This window comes from Syngnathoides biaculeatus, chromosome 16 (genome assembly GCF_019802595.1).
Source record: "Syngnathoides biaculeatus isolate LvHL_M chromosome 16, ASM1980259v1, whole genome shotgun sequence".
Lineage (NCBI taxonomy): Eukaryota > Metazoa > Chordata > Actinopteri > Syngnathiformes > Syngnathidae > Syngnathoides > Syngnathoides biaculeatus.
Genome location: NC_084655.1, coordinates 22,265,001 through 22,272,881, shown reverse-complemented (window position 1 = coordinate 22,272,881; position 7,881 = coordinate 22,265,001).

Here is a 7,881-nt window from a genome sequence, read left to right as displayed (position 1 = left end):
GAAAAATTCAAAAGTAGTTTTTGTTTGGTTCTTAAGTTAAAATTGTATCTCTATTTTCACAAATAAATTATGAATGTTTTTTTTTTTTTTTAGTAAAGTAAAAATGAATATAATGAAGAAATACAAGAATACATCTAAATTATTTCAAGAACTATTGATAATAAAAACCTTTCTAAACAGTAGGGTGCATGGTGGACACACTTCATAGGTCCCGAGTTCAATCCCGCACCCGCCTGCGTTGAAGTTTGCATGTTCTCCCCGTGCCTGCGTGGCTTTTCTCTGGGTACTTTGGTTTCTTCCCACATCCCAAAAACATGCATTGAGTGGAGATTTTAAAATTGTCCCAAGGTGGGATTGGTTGTCTGTCTCAATGTGCCTTGCGATTTGTTGGCAACCAGTTCAGGGTCTCCCCCGCCTCCTGCCCGTTGACAGCTGGGATTGGCTTCAGAACTCCCGCGGCCCTCGTGAGGATAAGTGGATTAGAAAATGGATGGCTCGATGGCTAAAAACAGTTTAAATCAAGGTTTTTCATAGTTGGGTCAAGTTACCCGAAATGGGTCCAAGAATAAAATGGTTTCGCCTTTTTATTCAAAAAACAATTCTCAGAAAAAAAAAAAATTACTCACATTATGCCTTTCTGGTAAAAATACAAAACCAAAAACATCATACATAAAGGCACACGCACACGCAAAACAAATCAAAACAATTACTTCCTCTTGGAACACCTGCCTAAAAAAAAAAAAAAAATGGCCACAGGTGAAGGAGTTCTTGGCTCAAATTGAAGAACATTCCCAATTTTTGCTGCAATGGGCTGCAAGGCCCGATCACATTTAGGTTTTTAATCTCATGTGAAGGACAGAAAATAGAAGGCAAGTCAGTAAAACGCTGTTGTCTAACAGAACAATGAATTGACACCTAATCCACCAAGAGTGGAGGAACCGGACCCTTGAGGGCTCTGGAAATGGCTGTAGAAATATTGCACTGGATACTAAAACCAACGACAAGGACAACGAAATGGGAGCGACGGGCCTGCACAGATGCAATCTGGACAAAAGCAGAGTGGCGCCGTTCAGGGTTTCATTGGAGAAGGTCGAATGAAATCTGTTGAGATAAGAACAAAGCATGATTCATCATCATCTCCGAGGACCTAATTTCCAAAATGTTTGAGCAAGACAAAGCAGGAACTGCTGACAATGTTTTGGCCCGATCGAATTTGAACGCGGTTTCTGAAACTGTCGAAAGAGACCTTTACGCAGTTGCCGACTTCTTTTGGGGGCGATAAATTGAACTCGGTTTTTCGCCACGTTTAAACTGAAGCAAGTTAGAAAACGACCGGCAAAGCCACGCGAGCGTCAATGCACCAATCTGAGCTGTTGTGTTTGGGTTAGAGGAAAAGTACATCTGTTCTTTGACTGAGACGCATTCATATTTGCTGATGACATCTCTGAGAGGAACCAAGTAGAGCATGAAGAAGGTTGGCCCATGAGAAACACCGAAGGAACACACACATTGACTGACTCAGAGAGACTCTCTCTCTTTCAGGTCTGGGATCACGTGGGATCGTTTGTCTACCCGGGTGCTTTGTTTACAGTTTCTTCAGCCGGAAGGACACGGGGTGTGATTCTGAATTGTCATCGACTTCCACATTATTCTGTGGAATGTTCCCAAATGACGACGCGTCCAGGAACTTACAACACTACAGTTGAGTACTTCCTGCTGCAAAATGAATACCAGCGTAAAACCAGCTCTCGTACGCATTTGCATCTGATCTCAGACTTTTGACAGAAATGTCATCTGTCATGTACATTTTTTCTTCCATGATTCCTGTCAACCACCGGGCGGAACTTTCGGAGACAAAAGAGGCTTAATTTGCCTAACGTAATGTGACCGCTACACCGTGTTGCGGCAGAAACAATCTTTGACTTCAAACACTCCGATTCGCTAGTCCAACTTCACAGGACTTCAAGGTTTGCGAAAAGTCATAAACCTTCAACCACCGCCGGTGAGAAAAGTCTGACCACGGACTCAGATGTGTATTTGGTCTCGAAGTTGGACTTCTTCCAGTAAAAGTCACGGAAAATCGTTGCACAAACTTGGAAGTCTAAAATTTCCAACCAATGACTTGAACAAAATGGAGAAAACTGTCAAGTCAGACATTTTTAATCCTTCCACTAGGAAAGCTCCATTGACGCTGCAATTTGACGGGAATGCAGCGTTCCAGAAAACATTGAAAGATGACAAATTTGTCTTCCAAAGATTGAAATTTCCACAACAATTTTTGAAATACTCCATTAAACCAAAATTTAACATAACTTGCATCTGTCTTACGGACTCTGCATAGTCAAAGCCTCAAGCCCGTCGGGCGCACCCTCGCTTCCATCCCCCTCCCCCTCGGGCAGGAGGCCACGGGGAATCTGCTGCAGGACCACCAGAGTGAAGAACAGCTTCTTCTCACAAGCTGTTTCGACGTTCAAACTCGAAGTGCTCTGTAGCCCCAACATCGGACTTAGTTTTATTCCCGCACGATGAGCACTTTACTGCCTTGGGAAATCATGCAAATATTATATGCAATTCAAGCCTCTGGCATTAGTATTTCCGTTGCATCAAAGGCCTTACTCCGTTTGCGCCTTTTGGAAACATTTCCCAACTGCTGATGCGCATCACTGTCTCTTTTTAATGGTCTTATTTTCTTTTATTTCATATTGCGTTTATATATCCCGAGTCTTGAGATTTGGGATAACCTGGGACCTTGGGTATCATATTTCATGCCGGATCGTGTGTTAATCTGCGTCGGTATGACAACGTCGCTCAGCCCTCGTATGTTTTATTGTATTCATAAAAAATGATTCGATGAAAATTATTCCTGTAGTTTAGATGATTATGAAATTATGCTATCAGGATAATTCATGAATTAAATGTCTATATCGCGTAACTTCAGGATCAGTCTCGTTTCCTGAGATGATGAAAACGGCTAAAGATGACGGCAAATCAACATTTTGAATGAAGTCACAATGCCAATTAAACAAAATTCCGCAACGTTCCAGCGACTGGTTTTAGGGCCTCCTTATCGCTGAATTACTGCGACGTCAACACGTTTGGAGCGATAGATTTCGATTGAGTGCTTTACTGACTGAAGCTTTCCTAGTAAACCACCACCAGAGCCAGATGACATCCAGGAGCATAAAAGCGCTTCATATTTACTGCAAGCTGCTCAAATGACAGATGAGGCGGAATCCACAGTAATCTCGCGCACCGTTACGGGAAAAGGTGCCCGGGCCTCGACGTGCTTCCGCAGCACTTTTCCCCTCGGTGGGTCTCGGCTTCTGATTTGTGAACTGTCATCGGACCTTTATGACTCCGTCTCCCTCTTTGACCTCCGCGATGCGTTGAAATGAGACGAATTCAAAGGCGTGAGCTGGAAACGTACGCGTGCACGCGCAATTCGCCACACGCCGACGGATTCCGACCTCGTTTTGTAGCTGCGGCAGTTTTGAATGACGTCCTCGCTATGTGCGCGGCGCGAGCTGAGCCTTTCCAAAGTATGCATACGAGCAGCTGAAGCCAGCGAGAGCTCGAGGAGGGGTGGGGGTGGGGGGGGGGGCGGTGTAGCGCTATTAACAGCATGACTCTATCTTGTTGCGTCGCTCTGAGGAAATTCTCTGGTAGGGCCGTCACGTGACTGCCTGCAGATACCAAAGATCCGTCACCATAGATACACACTTCCTTTCTGACTGTTGTGAAACATTTTGTGCTTTATGGACACTTAAGGGAAGGCCTTGGACTTACTGAGAAGTGCCATTGTGGTTTTTATTTCTTCAGAATTATGAATGCAGCCGGTTTCACTGAACTCTATTACTCTAACGTGCTGCAATCGTTTCTGTGTGAGAATGTAGCGCATGCACGGGAAACGTTTGGGAACGTGCTCAATGGCGACGACAAATCAAAATGTCAGATTTTGCGTCTCTTTCCTGGCGTGGGCTGTGGAGACTTGTTTTGTTTTGTGTGTGTGTGTTCGTCCTTTCAGGACAGAAGTACAAACCAAATTTCATGTTGTTCAGTAAAACTGGCTTTTGGAGGCAGAACATATTTTGAATATGTTGAACCAATTTTTTTTTATCAAAATAGGTCACTTCAAAGCAAACTGGTTAAATGGTTTCTGTCTTTCCAAACTTGTTTGTGTCTTCTCATGATTCTTTCAAAATTTCACGTTGCTAAGTGAAACTGACTCTTCCGAATATATTTCCGGCTGTGCCCTCGAGCTAAATACTAAAGTGGGAATGGCCACTTGAAACCAAGGTTGTTGACTTACTTGCATACTCGAGCTGGACGTGCCTACCAAATTTCATTCAATTTCAATTTTCAAATACACAGATTATGTACTCAGTGACTGGAAATGGGTCTTCCAAGAGGAGGGGCTGTATCGCATGACAACGTAACTGTGTCCGATCCTTTTCACCTAACATACCCCCCCCCCCCCCCCCCGTGACCCGAACACGTCGAGGCAGCGTGCTTGTTCGCACGAGTACGACGCGGCGGCGGCATTCAAAGCGGGTTCCCGCTCATCCCTCCGCCAGATTTGGCTGTTGACAATTCCACAACTGTCGGTTACCATGGAGCGCGGTCGTCAATGAGCTCCAGATGCCAGATAGTGCGGAATGGGCCAGAAGCAATGAGTCATCACGGCCCGGTAAGTCCCACCCACCCCCTCCGGTCCTGAGCGCCTTCTCCGGGCACACTCCTCCTGTTCCCCCGTACTTTGTGATTTCCTGTTAGCGTTCGACTGTCGCCCCCGATTTCACCCCCTGCCACGTAAATATTCACTTTGATCTACTTCGCACCAGGCATGCAAACTGTTGCCTCATCTGTGTTGTGGTCTGTGTCATTTCAGACGCCTTCCAGCTGAGAGAACAGAATACCGACGAAGCGGGATTGGGGGGTGGGGGGGTTACGAAGGTGAAAGCTTGCAATAAAACACCCACAAAAATAGGTTTCAAAGAAACCGTAAATCCTTCCACAGGACAAACAAAAAGTCATCGCAAGTAGTGAGCAAAATGACAGAAGACGGGAAGAAGCTAACGTAGCTGCTCCTTGCCAAACAGATGGATTCAAACTTGGAAAAAACAGGCAGGAACCAAATCAGATTTCTTTGTTGACAAAATGTTTGCTTTATGAGGCAGTTGTAGGGCTTCCCACGACTTGAGAAAGTCTTTCCGACTTTCTCGCAGAGACATGAATGCCCAAAATCCTCCACACAGAAATCCAAATCAAACTCGGACCTCTGGGCAACTTGCTGCTTTTACGCCGTGCCGTGCAGTTCCACGGGTGTGCGTATCTCAACGAGGTTGGCGCCATCTCCTCATTGTGAAATCGCGCAAACAGATGAACTCAAAGAGCTGAAGCCAAAGTCCTTTGTTGACAAAAAGTTGCTCTTTTGAGTGAATTGCTGGTTTGAGGGAAGCGCGGCGGTTGCTTAATTACAGCCGTTTCTGAAAAGGGGACATAAAACAACGATGACTGGAATTTTGCGTCGAAAGTTATTGGCAGGCTGGCCCTGACATTTTCTGCTCAATCCTCAAAAGAGATGACTCGAGTTCTTCAGTGGATGTTTTGTTGAGCACCACGTGCTCTTTGTTGAGAGTGGGCGGATAGCAACCGGATTGACGCGATGGCGTTGGACTCCCCCCGCGCCGTCGGTCACCGTATGTCAGATTCGCATTAGACGATGCGTAACAACAAATGTTTGCCGCTTGCACTGTGCCTTGCTCGGTCAAGTCAAATAATTTGCTAGTTCGAGGGAAGGGAATACTGCTTCACAAGCACCATTTTGGATTTGAACAAGCTTTTGTGTCCACTGAATTTGCTGAAACCACGCTCGCTCTAAAGTGGCCATGCTGCCCCAAAGTCCTTGTCCATCTAAATATGTCTGAAAATGATAGCGTAGTATTGCCCCGGTCACTTCACTCGAGATGTTCTCTTCTTCGAAACGAGCTTCCGTATCAGAAGGGGCGTGTTCGCCTCCCATAGTAGGTGGCGCAGCGTGTTTTCAATGGCCAATGTCCCAGTGTGACATCACAGACAGAAGATGTAACCAATAGGGCGACCGGTTGGATGTCGAATGACACTTCTGCAACTTTGAGCATGGATGACGCGCTCTCCGCTCATATTAATTTTTTTCGTATAGACATTGAACTGAATAATGTTATGTATTTTTCATTGCAATAGCTATTTTAGAATTTTTTATAGGGATGACACTTGACCTTTAACGCCTGCAAGTGTGTGAAGTTCAGCGGAATGTTCCAAAAACTTCTCTGATTTTTGCGGCCGGGATTCCAGTCTGAGGGAGTCCCTGATCGCCCTCCGTAGGTTACGTAACTATTGTCACGCAAAACAAACAAAACAAAACAAACCAAAAAATGTGAGCTAAGCAGAAATCCCCAGCAGACAGACGGCTTGCGCTGTCGGGAAACACCCGCCCGGTGAGTCACGGCGACGCACGGAGGCCCGCCGGCGCTCTCGCCCTTCTGCCTCGCGGACCGCAAACGGAGCCGCCGCCGGCTGCGCCATGGCAACCGTAGACACAGCAGTCAATAGAATCATTGGCTAAATAACAGTGAGCAAATTCACGCTTGTTGATAGATATTTGCTATTTGGGATCTTGTGACCGTGGCAGGGGAAAAAATGCAATATTTGGGGTTTTTTTTTCTTCCTTGTTTGTATTTTCTGTGTTAAAAAAAAAAAAATGTCATTTGGATTGAGATACACCCCCATCCCACACCCTCACAAATACTTCCTAACGGTCTTTTTTACGCACTACCCCAGTTCGACACACAAGGGGTGTGAACACGTGATGCAAGGACCATAAATTGTGTGTGTTTTGGGGAGGGGTGGGAACAATGTTCCCTCTAAGCTGCGCAAATGCGCATTTGCGCACTCGTGACACAGTCAGCGCAGAGGAAAACAGATCCAGCGCAGTGAACTACAGCCTGACATGTTTTTGTTTTGTTTTTTAACACGGGAGATCACCGCCTCTCACAAAGAGCTGCTGCTCGGCCACACCGGGCCACAGACTCTACTTCCTGGTTCACCTGACACCCCCCCCCCCTCCATTTTAAAGGGGTACACTCATAATTACAAACACGGGCGTATGTCAATAATAGAAGAAAAAGTGGTCAAATTGGATGAGATTTTCTCTTTTTTTTTTTTTTGAATGAGAAAGGTCTACTCTGAAGCCAAAGTAGAAAGTGCAGGATGAGATGGTGTACAATGTTAAAATGGCACAGTCTGATTGAGGATGAAAGCACCGATGATACATTGCCCAAAAAGCTAATTCTGTATTTTAAATATAGGAGGCAACATAACATTAATTTTAAACTGTTTTGGAGCATCATTCATATTTCAACGTGTATTGTAAAAGATATTCTGCAAGCAATAGTTCAGTAAAAACAGACGGGATATCATTGTGGGTTAAAAAGAAAATGAAACAAAGTTGGAAGCGACATTTCAAATTTATAGTTAATGGTTTGCTTGGTATGTATTTGTATTGTAATGTATATTTTTTTTGTTCCTTGACATTTTCAGTGTAAGTTAGCAAAAACACAAAATTGTTCTTAAAAAAGTTCTGATGGGAATGTAATCTGAACCTTTTCATGCGACTTGAATGGATGACACCAATTGACCATAGTGTGTACATCTGATGTTGCTCACAGTGGTCATGCCCTTAGTGTGTTTGCTCAGACACGTCAAAAATTTGTGGGAACACTGGGTGGGAATGCCCTTGTGTTCGGCTGCCTCTGCTACGTTGAATTTTTTAGGAATAGATTTTATTTTTACAAATCACGTGGGCCCACTATGCTACTGTATTTTAATGTTGCTCATGATGGC